Source organism: Ictalurus punctatus, chromosome 22, assembly GCF_001660625.3.
Source record: "Ictalurus punctatus breed USDA103 chromosome 22, Coco_2.0, whole genome shotgun sequence".
Taxonomy (NCBI): Eukaryota; Metazoa; Chordata; class Actinopteri; order Siluriformes; family Ictaluridae; genus Ictalurus; species Ictalurus punctatus.
Window position 1 is genome coordinate 15,960,222 of NC_030437.2, and position 13,575 is coordinate 15,973,796.

Genomic DNA, 13,575 nt, shown 5'->3' on the forward strand with positions numbered 1-13,575 from the left:
TTTTAGAGCTGACAGGAGGACATGAGCGTATTTCCAATTTGCATATTGCGAATATTCATAGATCCTGGCATGGTTTAAAGTGTAGAGAAGTTTCTATGGCATTTTTAGCAGTTTCCAGATAATGTTTGTGTGAGCCTTTGCGCACTGTAGCCTCAGATTCCTGTTCTTGGCTAATCAGTCTGTCCATTCTCCTTTGAGCTCTTTCATCAAAAAGGCATTTCCACCCACACGGGATTTTTTGTTTTGTTTTTCGCACCATTCTGTGTAAACTCTAGAGAAAATTGAAGATCAGCAGTTTCTGAAATACTCAAACCAGCCCATGCCACTTTTTTCCACATTCTGATGTTTGATGTGAACCAAAGCTCTTGACCTGTATCTGCATGATTTCATGTATTGCGCTGCTGTCCCATGATTGGCTGATTGGATAATTGCACGAATGTTAATATGAATAATGAATATAATAATATGAATAAGCTTATGCTTATGATTCTTTGTTTGATTGTTTGTTATGAGTATTTTCGGTTCATTTAATGATTGGAAATAATAATGTTATATTTGATTTGCAAAAGATTAAACAGCACAAGAATGTATTCTACAACAAAGTTTTGTTTTTTTTTACTCCTTAAATCCAAAAATAAAGCAGTCAGCTTTTCTGTAGAATGCAATTTTCTATGCTCGAAATCCAGAGTATATATTCACAATATAAGTAACCTTCAGCGAATCAGTGCTGTGTTCAGAGATTAACAGACAATAGACTCAAATATGCACATTGCTTTGTGTCAGCCACATTTAAGTTATTCATGATTGTAGGGTTTTTTTTTAGGCAAATATTTTTAGCGTCCCCCCATCCAAAAAACTCAACACTGCTATCTGCATTCCAAAAATGGAGCAGCAGATAACAAGCATACAAAAAGAGGAATGATTTCCTATGTTAGGATGACAAAAGTCAAGAAAATACATAAAAGATATGGAGAGGGAAAGGAGTTGACGAAGAGAGTATGGGATAAGAGAGAGAGAGAGGAAAGAAGTAGCAAGGAAGGGAGGCTGGGAGGGAGAGAGGGAGGCTTTCCCACAGAGACGTCATGTTTGTGCAGCTTCCTTCTTGCTCTGTCTCATTCACTCAGTCACATGCTCACACTCATACGGTGTGCTGCACACACTCACATACACACACACACTTCGCTGGTGAGCATTCGACCAGCAGTCTGCTTTCTCTCTCTCTCGCTCTCTCTCTCTCTAACACTTATTCACACTTTGTCACACATACCCAATCACACAACCTGATACAGAGCCATATGAAGTGGTGTTGCACGAGGAAGAGAAAGTAAATGTTTGAGCACAAAGAGAGAGGAAAGTGAGGGATGGAATACAGAAGGAAGACATAAATCTAGACACAAGAGACATCGCCTTTGCAATCACGAAGAGGCTACAGCGGGGACATACCTCACATCTGAGAACACTCAGGTACGCTCTCTCTCATTTCACCTCAACATGTCACTCTCTCATTCCTCTAATGTGACATCTCTTAACCCTTATGCAGGTCATTTCTATTTTTGTATCTATTTACTAAATATCTCCAAAGTGAGCAGTGTGAGAAGTGAGTTGTTGGTTATTAGACATGGTTAGGATCCACTTTTAGAAGTGCTTTGTAAAAGAAAAAAGGCAGGTGTAAATGAAATTGTGTGCATTTTTAAAGGAGACAAACAAATCATATTGAATTGAGATATTTCTCAGGTAGATTCTTAGAAAATATTTCTTAATTCTGGATTTCTAGTATTTGAGGCAAAATCATTCAAATGTATATATTGAGGAAGTTTGGGATTTTTAATCATTTTGAAAGTGAGAACAAATAAATAAACACACTCAGTATGAAAGTGATCACTGTACAGGTTTCCCTTCAGAGTGTGTGTAGGTTTTGTTTGAAATACCAACACAAGTGTGCCAGTATTAAAAAGCTCTTATTAAAAAAAAGAAAAATATGGGACATGTCCAACTGTGTAGACTTATGAAGGTTACATTACGTATGATTATAACTAACAACAAATTTCGCAGGTACAAGGTTGGTCTGTAATGTTTGTTAAACCAGTCACATTGCTATATTTAAAAATGATTTAAAAAATACATTTAATTGAATTTAATAAATTAAATAAAATACATTACATATTTAAAACATGATTTTTTTTTTTTTATAAACACATTGGAAGATTTTTTAATATGTATTTCAGGTGTAATATTTGTGGAATTTTTTTACTCTTGAAATTCCTACACATTGGCAACCCTTTAACTTTTTAGAGAGAAAAAAATCATATGAGGAGCAATTTTAGGATCTAATCTGAAGAATCTGAATGTTTCTATTAATAATTGATGGATGAAAGCGCTCATTTGTTTTATATAATTTTCTTACACAATGTACCTAGGTACGAAGAGCGCAAAAGTTTGCATGTCCCATGTTTTTTAATGAAGTAAAAAAAAATTCTACTTCTATTTTTTCTTTAAATAAAATGAATTACAAATGTGGGGGTATGGTGCACCAAGAACAGGAATCCCAACCAAAAGGCAAAGACAACAAAACTAGTATCCTTAAAGTGTCCTAGATTGTATTAATAATTTTACTGTTTCACCTGAAGATGTCTAATGGAAGCCTTTTAGATAATGAGAATTATTATTATTATTATTATTATTATTATTATTATTATTATTATTATTATTAGTTGTTTGATTAGTTATTTAGTCATTGCTCAGTGACTTACCCGCATGTCGGGGAGGAATTGGGATGCATGGGAGGTTTGAAGACGGGGGTTACATGTTGAAATATACTTGTCTGTGTGTGATTTGTCTATTATAATGTTCTGTCCACACAAAATTCAAAAATATCACTCGACTGTTAATATCTCGACTGTAATGCTTTCAGATTACGCCGAAAACTTGACAGATTAAATATCAGAGGAATTTAAAGTTACTACTGTGGTCTCAGAAATGTTTTTCTAACGTATAATGTGTTAGCTGTGATGTAACTCCTAGGCTTCGATTTTTGTAGTGTAGCTGCTTTCTACTCTTCTACTGATAACAGATGAACAGTTGGTTTGAATTATCAGAATCAGGTCAGTTTAAAGGAAGAGAGAGTGCAAGAAAGAAATAAAAGTGAGTGAGAGAGCGAGAGCGAAGGAGAGAGGGGTAAATTCCTCGCTCAACCATACTGTAAGGTTTCAGTTTTATCTGTGTGCCTCAGAGTACATTAGTGAACAAGTAAACTGACATTCAGACATGGCTGGGGGTTTTTTCTGGGTCATCGACTTCTTTCAGGGTCACTTCAGTGCTTCACTTCACTTGTGGCGCATCAGTGTACTTTGAGGCTTTAATAAGAGGTAGATGTAAATAATAAATATCATACTTTATGAGCAGGGAAGATCTGTAGGAGTGCAACGAATTATATGTACTTAACCAAAAAAAGAAAGAGAGAGAGAGAGAGAGAGAGAGAGAGAGAGAGTTTGTCTAAGTAAATTGTAAATTGTTGGTTCAGAGAGTCATAGCAGGAGACGCTCATTAAGATCCAGCACACGGAGTTGGGATTAACTGAGTCACCTGACACTCAGCCATCAGCCTGAGGATTTATGTGTTGCATTACAGAACTTTCTCTGGACCCCGCTGATTTCAACAGCACCTACTTACAGGGAAAAACAAGTTAAAACAACCTGCTGATGTGCTATAATGATTTTTATTATTATAATTATTGAAGGTGAATTGTTAATGTGCAATGCATTACAAGGCATTAAAAAAGTGCACCAAATTCACATGTAATACTTACTGAACTTCTGAGGCAGAGATTTGTCAAGTAAAATGATAGTGAGGCTCTACAGTATGTAATTTATTACAGAATATTATTTCCTGGACCTAAATCATAAAAATTGTTATTTTAAAAAATGTAACTATAAATCTGAAGTCATAATATAATTATCAGTAATTATTTAAAGAAGCAGGGTGTGGGGAGTTGAAACTGGGTTGTGGGGGGGGCGCAGTGGTTTAGTGGTTAGCGTGTTTCGCACCTCTGTGGTTGGGGGCTCGAATCCCGACTCCACCCTGTGTGCATGGAGTTCGCATGTTCTCCACCTTCTTCCAGGGGTTTCCTCCGGGTACTCCAGCTTCCTCCCTCAGTCCAAAGACATTGTGTTGTAGGCTGATTGGCATTTCCAAATTGTCTGTAGTGTGTGAATATGTGTACGATTGTGCCCTGCAATGGGTTGGCACCCCGTCCAGGGTGTCCCCCGCCTTGCGCCCCGAATTTCCTAGGCTCAAGGCTCCTTGCAACTCTGTGTAGGATAAGTGGTATGGAAAATGGATGGGTGGATTTAAAGAAGCAGTTTGTATTTTGAGTGCCCTCTGCTGTCTGTAAGGTTAACTGCAGTGAAAATATTCGTAAACCTTAACTGCCACCCCTTTTTTAACTTATGCTTCATAAATTGCTTTTTAAGGAAAATAATCAGAACTGAATAGCTTGTTTCGGGGGGGGGTTAAGCAGCAGAAGCCTGAAATTAGCAAACTAGATTTCTACGTGTGCTTTTCTATAATTTCTACGTGTGCTTTTGCATATGCAGTGTGTAGTCCTTAGAATCGAACTCAGGTGCAGACTAAAACAACCGGTCTGAGCTAGTCTGAACTTTGATTGTGGTGAGAAAGTGATTTGACCCTAAAACCAAACCAACTACAAGAAGTGAACACACAATGCCATGCATTTTGGGTTGAGCTGCAGCACTGCAGAAAGGCCATTGTTGTGGATAATTGAACTGACAAAAAAGAGAAAGCTGAATGTGATGCATACAAAATATTTTTAACTAGTTCTATAATTATCTAATCATTTATTCAGCCAGCTCGGTTTTCTCCATTTTTGAGCGATTTATGCATACTTTACGAGCACATTTTCAGCCTTACTTGCCCTTCAGCCATCCTTTTGTTGCTGTTTGGTTCATTATCATACAGTATGTGCTGTGTGAAATCAAACCAAAACAAAATGCGAATGAACCAAACATATAAACTTGGCTCTGATTTGGACTTGGCAAACAGACAAGGTGTGAAAGGTTAAGTACACCGATCAGTCATAACATTAAAACCACCAACAGGTGCCGTGAATAACATTGATTATCTCGTTACAGTCAGTACGTTTACACGGACAACAATCTTTTGATATTAACCCAATTAAGACAATACTCTGATTAAGAAACTAGAATGTGAATATTGATTATTGATGACCTTAATCCGACTAAAGTCATACTCGAAGTAAACACAAATCGAATTGAGACATGCGGAGAATTCCTATTTCAGTTGCATTATTAAAGTGCGTTACAGACATGTAAACACTTTAATCACACTGTTAACATCGTGTAGGAGTTTTCACCGCATTTTGCGACAGGACAAGTACACACACGGCAGCGCTCAACTGTTTCACAGCAACCACGAGAGCACGGCTGCGTCCGAAACCGCATACTTACCTACTACAGTATATAGTAGGTGAAATGCATGTATTTCAGCTACTATATAGTAATTTAGTTTTGCCCTTTTGAATGCAGCCCATGGCTTCAAACAGTCGTCTATTAGCACGTATAGCATGACAAATAAATAACTGCACTTGAAGCTTTCGTAAAATTAAAAATGAAACACCCAAAACTCTATATGGTACCATAACGAAGACCAACTGTATGTTGACACGTGAAATTCTGGAGGGAACGTCGGACGGCGTGGCCTGACGTGTGCCATTAACCGACCTATCTTCTATATCTTCTATTTTATTCAGAATAAGGTCAATCATTAGATAATTGTTGTCCATCTAAACATAGTCAGTGACAGCTCATGAGGGGTGGGATGATATATTAAGCAGCAAGTGAACAGTCAGTTCTCAAAGTTGATGTGTTGGAAGCAGGAAAAATGGGCAAGCGTAAGGATCTGAGTGACTTTGACAAGGGCCAAATTGTGATGGCTAGATGACTGGGTCAGAGCATCTCCATAACAGCAGGTCTTGTGGGGTGTTCCTGGTATGCAGTGGTTAGTACCTACCAAAAGGACCTGCCTAATATTGTGTAGGTCCCCCTTGTGCCGCCAAAACAGCTCTGACCCGTTTTAATAACTGATTGGAGTATCTTTGAAATTCTATGATTATTAAAAGTCTAGAAATACTTTTAAACACAGCGGATCAACAAACTAATGGTGAAATCTGATAAGAAGTTAATAAACATTTTTAATATTTCTTGTCAGATTCAAACACTGGTTTTTACATGTTGCATTATTTTTCTGCCATAATGAAGTAATTAGGGTGGGAAAGCATTCAAATTAATTATCAATTAAACATAGAATGCATAATGACCCTGAGTTAATGTGTCTCCCAAATGTAATTAAGCTCATCTAAATGTGAAAAGCATTCAATCCATCAACCTGTATTCAGTATTTTTGCAAATAGGACTTGCTTGAAAGTCATGTACATAAACATCCAACAACTTTATTTTTTACAAAACTTTTTTTTCCATTAACAAGGACACACACACACACACGCGCGCACACACACACACACACACACACACACACACACACACACCTGAAGCTGTTGGGGAGCTGGAGCACTCAGATTCCCCACTGGCTGACAGATGGACTGACCTGGTGTTCCTCATTGGCTTTGACTAGACACTGAACATGAACATAGTATGATGAGAATGATCCATATGTTTCAGAACAGCACCACAGACTGATCTGTTTCATTTGTCTATCTCACTCTGCTCATATTTTGAGCTAAATTAGGGCAGATGGAGTAGCGCCATGGCACTGAGCATTGACTGAACCAGACCTTCTGTCTGACCTTGGTGAGCAACAAGAAGGCATCTTGTTGAGGTTTTTTCTTGTCGCAGTTGTGTGAGCACATTCCCTCGTTAGCTGTACAATACCGAGCTTGAGTACTCAAGGGGTGGGGGAGGGCGACAAAGTCATTTCAGAGCCATAAACTCTCAGTCGCAATCATGACCCCTGCTATGAGTTTAATGTCCTGACACAGCTCTTCTGATGGTGAAGTGAGAAGCTTCGGGGTGTGTGTAGCTAGCTGAGGGAGGCATGGTGGTCATTATGCACATTCTTGTGCTATTTCTGACAAACTTTGGCCTCAGAAAAGTAACAAATGTGTAGAAAAAGGGAAACATACGTCTTAAATTTTTATTTTTTTTTTAATGGAAATTGCTTTAAGACCATGTGGCTGGATAGAACGTGTATGTGTGTATGCGTGAGTGTGTGGGTGCTAGAGAGAGATTTAAGTTGTTTTTTGGGTCATTAGATCTGAAAGTGGCCAGTTGTGGCCAAATATAGGAGCACAGTTAGAGGCAAACTAGCAAAATAGCACAGTACAGAGCCATGGGAGAGCTGGGAAGGGGTTTAAACCTCAGGCTTCACCACGATATGATACGATATTACAATTCTTAAGGCAATGATTCAATATTTGATGGAACCACTGAATCTGGTCCGTACGATACGTCTTTTAGTAGCCTACGATCTATATGTGACCAACTTCGTGCAGAATCTCAGGTAGGCCTGCTGATAAATCATGAATGATGATGACCTACCTCTTTTTAAAGTGCCAGAGTTACAGGCACCTTGCTAAACTATTAAATTATTTACCTATAATTTGATTAATTGATTATGATTATGACTGATTGGTTGTTACCTTGTTTCTTTTCCATCCTTATCTTTTGAATCGATGCATTAATTAAACAAACGACACATTGTTACACCCCTACAACTGGGCTTAAAGTGATATGCTAGTGATTTTCTTTTAAACCCAATCTGTGTGATTAACCCTGACAAGAATTTCCACACATTTCCCAGTAATGTGAACAGACCAGAAAACCTCCATCTATCCATTTTCCATACTGTTTATCCTACACAGGGTCACGGGGAAGCCTGGAGGCGGGAAACATCCTGGGCAGGGTTTGGAATTTGGAAATGCCAATCAGCCTACAACGCATGTCTTTAGACTGGGGGAGGAAGATAGAGTACCTGGAAGAAACCCCCAAAGCACGGGGAGAACGTGCAAACTCTGCACACACAGGGCGGAAGCGGGATTCGAACCCCCAACCCCGTAGGTGCAAAGCAATCTTGCTAACCACTAAGCAAAACACTTTTTTATGAATTCTTCAGTCTAAGATATTTGTCAAATTAACTCTAAATCTGTGTAGTTTGTCCTTTTGGAGATTTTTTTTTAAGCCTGTATTTGGAGCACAGATTTTTTTTTTAAGCCTGTATTTGGAGCACAGTAAGGACTTTGTTAACAATATATAAAGTTACATTTTTTATGGGCTGTTAAAGTGACTCCCAAGTGAGGGAGGAGAAAAAGAGAAACAAAAAGATCAAATAAAAATCTAAAAAAGGGAAAAAGGGAAATTCTTGTCTGTGTGCATCAACAAATATATTTTTTTAACAAAACACAACAAACTTTGACAGCAAAACAGGTTTTTGGACTAAATTCGACAACTACCCGTTGACTTGTATAATAAGTACGTTTTGAAGTCAACTGCATTTCTGTTCTTTTCCCAGTACAGAGAAACATGTGAAAGTTCTTGCACAGATGTGGTGCATAAAGTCATAAAACATTGGAGTATTACACAACATTGAGCAGCACAGCATGTCCCAAGCTTATACAGCACAATCTGATACGACCGAGTGCATCACAAAACAACACAACACAACTCAGTGTGACACAGCACAACACAGCAGGACTACACAAAACCATAGCAGCATATCGCAACAGCATAATAGCCTCCTGTTCTCCATCCAGACCCCCACAGATCAGACCTCAGTGGCAGAACGACTACACACACGCTAACAAAACTTCTCTTATCTTGCTGAAACAAAACACACAGACAGGCGATATGGTTCCTTGCTACAGTTTGGGTTTTATATCCGTTTTGATTGTATGTGAGTGAGAGACAACGGCAGAAGGGGAATGTGAGGGAGTATGTACGCCAGTATGCATACTTTTTGTTTTGTTTTGTACTTGTTCTACACTAGCGGGTCTACTCCCATATGCCATGCTGCAAAATCGCACACTCTTAACAACCCAAAACTGCTGAGTGTGAAAGCTGTTCTCCAACCTGACTGTGGTCCAGGGAGCCAATTTATGCCACTTTTAGAAGCAGTATGGTGTTGACTTTAAGTGATTCCATGTACAACCACACCGTGTGAAGGCCTTAAATAAGTTTGAACTTAATTTTTGAACGGAATTATTATTGTATCGATGAGAATCTTCAACAACAACAAAAAAAAAGCTGTAACATAACTGTGATTTAGTGTCAAGCAAAATAAAGAAGTGTCCATCCATCCATCCATCCATCCATTTTCCATACTCCTTATCCTACACAGGGACATGGGGGATAGCCTGGAGCCTAATCCATGGAACTCTGGGCACAAGGTAGGGGACAACCCATCACTGGGTACAATCATATACCTTCACACACTCTGGACAATTTGGAAACGCCAGTCAGCCTACAGTGCATGTCTTTGGACTGGGGGAGGAAACCAGAGTACCCAGAGGAAACCTCTGATGCACGGGGAGAACATGCAAACTCCACACAGAGGGCAGAGGCACTATTCGAACCCTCAACCCCGGAGGTCCAAGGCTAACATAAAGAAGTGTAAATACACAAAAAATACATGAAAAAAATTCATAGGACAATAACTAAAGAATACAACACATGGGGGTGTGCTGTTATAGGAAAGCTTAAAGCTATAGTTGTACCACTGATTGTTATGAATGCTGACACCAGCGATTCCTTCCAGAAATGCTAAATAAACATTTCCACACAGAAACCATAATCATATCAAAGTTTTTATTTATTTTTTTTTATTATTCTTAGATTACTGCTGCATCCCAATTCGTCTACTATCCTTCGTAAATAGTATCTGAGATTAGAATTAGTGTGCCCCAAATTATAGTATGTTGAAACGAGTATCCCGATGGAACCGGTCTACTATTTCTGGTAGATTTTCCAAGTGTGAGTCCATGGACACTTTTTCAGCTAATATTGCCCACAAATCCATGCGCGACGGAGGAGGAGTTTTACATTTTAGAGAGGTGTAAATGAAATGTGGAAAAATAAATCAAGGGAATGGTAAATTAAAATATGTAGTATAAATTATATAAGGAATAATGAATGGTGAAAAGCAGTAATGCACAGAGGAGTTTGTTTACAGTGACAGTGTACATAACTAGACAACAACGTTACATGGTGTGTCAAAATGTCCCAGTACTTTGATACTCTTTTATTACACACTTAAATGTATGACCTTTTTCTTCACAAAAAGAGTGCATATCTTTAGTGCATAGCATACAGCAAGTACGCGAATTGAGACGAAGCTTATGTGTACTGTACAGTTCCCTGTGAATTAGTTGTCACTATAGAAAGGATTACATATTAGAACAAGCTCATTAATATAAACCTTGCAGGCAGAACTACCGTCAAAGCCGCTGTTACAGAATATCAATCAACACTTTTGTAACCAATCAGATGACAATGACAATGGATCAATCCTGGGTGCAGTGTCAAAGTGTAAAAATGCCCCAAGTCAGACAGTTTTACAGAAGTATAGAGATGACAAACTGGTTGCAGCACTGGTATGGGAACATTTATAAATTCCAACCATAAAACTTGACAGGTTGAATGTTCTAGGAACCAAAAGTTCAGGTTCTTAGAAATGGACTGTTCAGAAAACTTTCTGATAACCTCAAATTGTTAGCTGCCTGGTAGTTTCACACATTTGACAGCAACAGTCTTTGGAGGAAACCTTAAAGGTTCTATGTAGCACTCTACAACACTACAACAAAGGGTTTCTAAAGGTTCCACGAGGAACTGTTTTAGAAAGAACTGTTTAAGAGTACAGGAAAACAAAGCGGAGGCGCACCAAACAAGAAAGTTACCAGAACAATTAGCAAAAAATAAATAAATAAAATAAGAAAGAAGAAAACAACAGGAAATAAAACTGATAACCACCAAATCCTTGTTTTGGAGAACCAAAATTTGTGTTTCTTATGTCTAGTGGTGAAGGAGATTTGAGGATGTATCAATAGTAAGGACCTGGCATAGAAAACGCACAAAAGACACAAAAGGAGCTAAAAAGTGGAACCAAACAAATTACTTCAAGATGGCAAAGTTGCTGAGAGACTCACAGACGCAAGGGTGCAAACACACACACACACACACACACACACACACACACACGCACACACACGCACAATGCCTGGCATCTGCTTCCAGTTTGACAGCACTATTCATCCATCTTCTAGACAACTCTCTCCCTGCAACACTAATTGGCATTGCAAGACGAGACTGGGAAATGCTTCTTTGGCACCACCCGTTTCTCACCCTCCAACTGTTCGCTTCATCAAACCAGTTTTACCGCTATCTGTTTATTCTCAGAGTTAGCCATCAAAGCCCATCAGCAGGACGTGAACCGTAGCTAGCAGCAGTAGACACAAATCAGTCTATTGTGTTCGTTGTGATATCAGGATTATTGACTGAAGTCGCATATACTCGGTGAGCCAAAGTAATTCCGCATCCCGGGTTTCATGCATCTGTCTTTCAAGAAGCTACAGTGTTACTCTGTATATCTAATTCAACATCAGGGTCTCAATCCATCAGGGCTAATCAAATCTTCCAAACTGAACCACACAGTCCATACTGATGAAACCAAAAAAAGCACATCCTATCTTATAAAAACATGGACATATTGTGATGTGCTTTCATGCGTGTGTTTAGTGCTGAACTGTCAGACTGTTCCATTATCGTCACCATGGGCTTCATTTGGCTGTAACAAGGCACCAACTGTGGCATCAGCTGTGGATATGGTGTTCAGAGGAGATCTACACGTGTGTTCTGTCTTCTTCCCTGAGGAAAATGACCTCAGCTGAGCAACTTCTAATGAACGCTCGTTAAAACAAGACACATCCTGAACACCTCATGGAATGATAAAAGAAATGGTAGAAATGTGCTTTGGTGTTTCACTTCTTATTCAATGTGGTGTGTAGCTGAACCATGCCGGTGTTTAAGGTTCGGCCGGTGCTGGTACTTCCGCCTTGCTTATTGTTTAATCCACGCATTTTTGTTATTGCTACCTTGTTTATTGTTTAGTGTGAGCATTTTTGTTACTTCTGCCTTATAGTTTATTCACCCTCACAGGGCGGCTGTTGCTCAGGTGGTAGCGCAGGTTGTCTACTAATCATAGGGTTGGCAGTTCGATTCCCAGCTCATGACTCCACATGCTGTAATGTCCTTGAGCAAGACACTGAACCCCAAGTTGCTCCCGATGGCAAGTTAGCGCCTTGCATGGCAGCTCTGCTACCGAATGGGTGAATGAGACAGTGTAAAGTGCTATGTAAGTGCGCCATTTATGCTTTAGTGTGAGTATTTTTCTTACTTCCACCTTTTTTCTTTAGTGTGAGTATTGTTGTTATCACTGCCTTGTTTATTATTTAATCTAAGCATTTTTGTTATTCCTACCTTCTAGTTTATTGCTTAGAGAGTATTTTACTGTTACTTTCACGTTGTTTATCGTTTGGTGTGAGCATTTTTGTTACTTCTGCTTTCTTGTGTATTGTTTAGAGAGTATTATTGGTACTTCCACCTTGTTTGTTTAGTGTGTGTATTTTTTGTTGCTTCTGCCTCATTCAGTGAGTATTTCAGGTACTTCTACCTCTTTTATTAATTGAGTATATCTGCTTGATTTATCATTTAGTCTGAGTATTTTTGGTATGTCTGACTTGTGTTTTTTTTCCGTTAGAGTGAGTATTTTTGTTACTTCTGCCTCATTTAGTGTGAGTATTTTTGGTATGTCTGCCTTGTTTATCTGGTAGAGTGAGTATTTTTGTTAATTCTTGTTTATTGTTTAGAGAGTATTATTGTTACTTCTGTCTCGTTTGTTTAGTGTGAGTATTTTTGTTCTTCTGCCTCGTTTGTTTTGTGTGAGTATTTTTTGTTATTTCTGCCTCATTTATGGTTTATTCCAGGTACTTCTGCCTCGTTTATTAATTGAGTATATGTGCCTGATTTAGTGTGAGTATTTTTGGTATGTCTGACTTGTTTAAAGTTTAGAGTGAGTATTGTGTATTGTTGTTACTTCTGTCTTGGCTATCATTTAACATGAGTATTTTGTTACTTATTCCTTATTTATTTTTGAATCTGAGTATGCTCACTACTCCCACCTCGCATCGGCTATTTTAAAATATAGGAGGTTCTGAGCTATGGAAGTTAATATAAATTGAGTGATGCACAGGACAGATGTGATTGACTAAGCCGAGACAGGTTGAAAGTAATGGAACAACACACTGAAACATCATTTTATAAAGCCAAAGCCATTGTTTTATTCTCACAAGTTAAAGAGAGCTAGTATACTGTACCAGTTTAATAATGAAGACATGGACTCCAGATTGATGTTGATGTGATTTTAAAAGCAGATATTGACTCTTGCATTGGAAAAAATGGATTTGACCCCTGCCATATTTAGTTTGTATTTGCACTCATATCACTAGAATCCAGGCAGTGGTGTAGCAACAAGTCC

The 13,575-nt window shown here is 38.5% G+C and overlaps 1 protein-coding gene across 2 annotated transcripts in view; it reads left to right on the forward strand.

Moving 5' to 3' along the window:
* The first annotated feature begins 1,106 nt into the window (after nt 1-1,106).
* Nucleotides 1,107-13,575, forward strand: part of hs3st1l2 (heparan sulfate (glucosamine) 3-O-sulfotransferase 1-like 2) — a 27,839-nt gene continuing 15,370 nt past the window's right edge. For both annotated transcript variants that reach the window (XM_017451229.3, XM_017451228.3), the window contains exon 1: nt 1,107-1,464. The gene's annotated coding sequence lies outside the window, so the exon portion shown is untranslated. The remainder of the gene's footprint in view (nt 1,465-13,575) is intronic.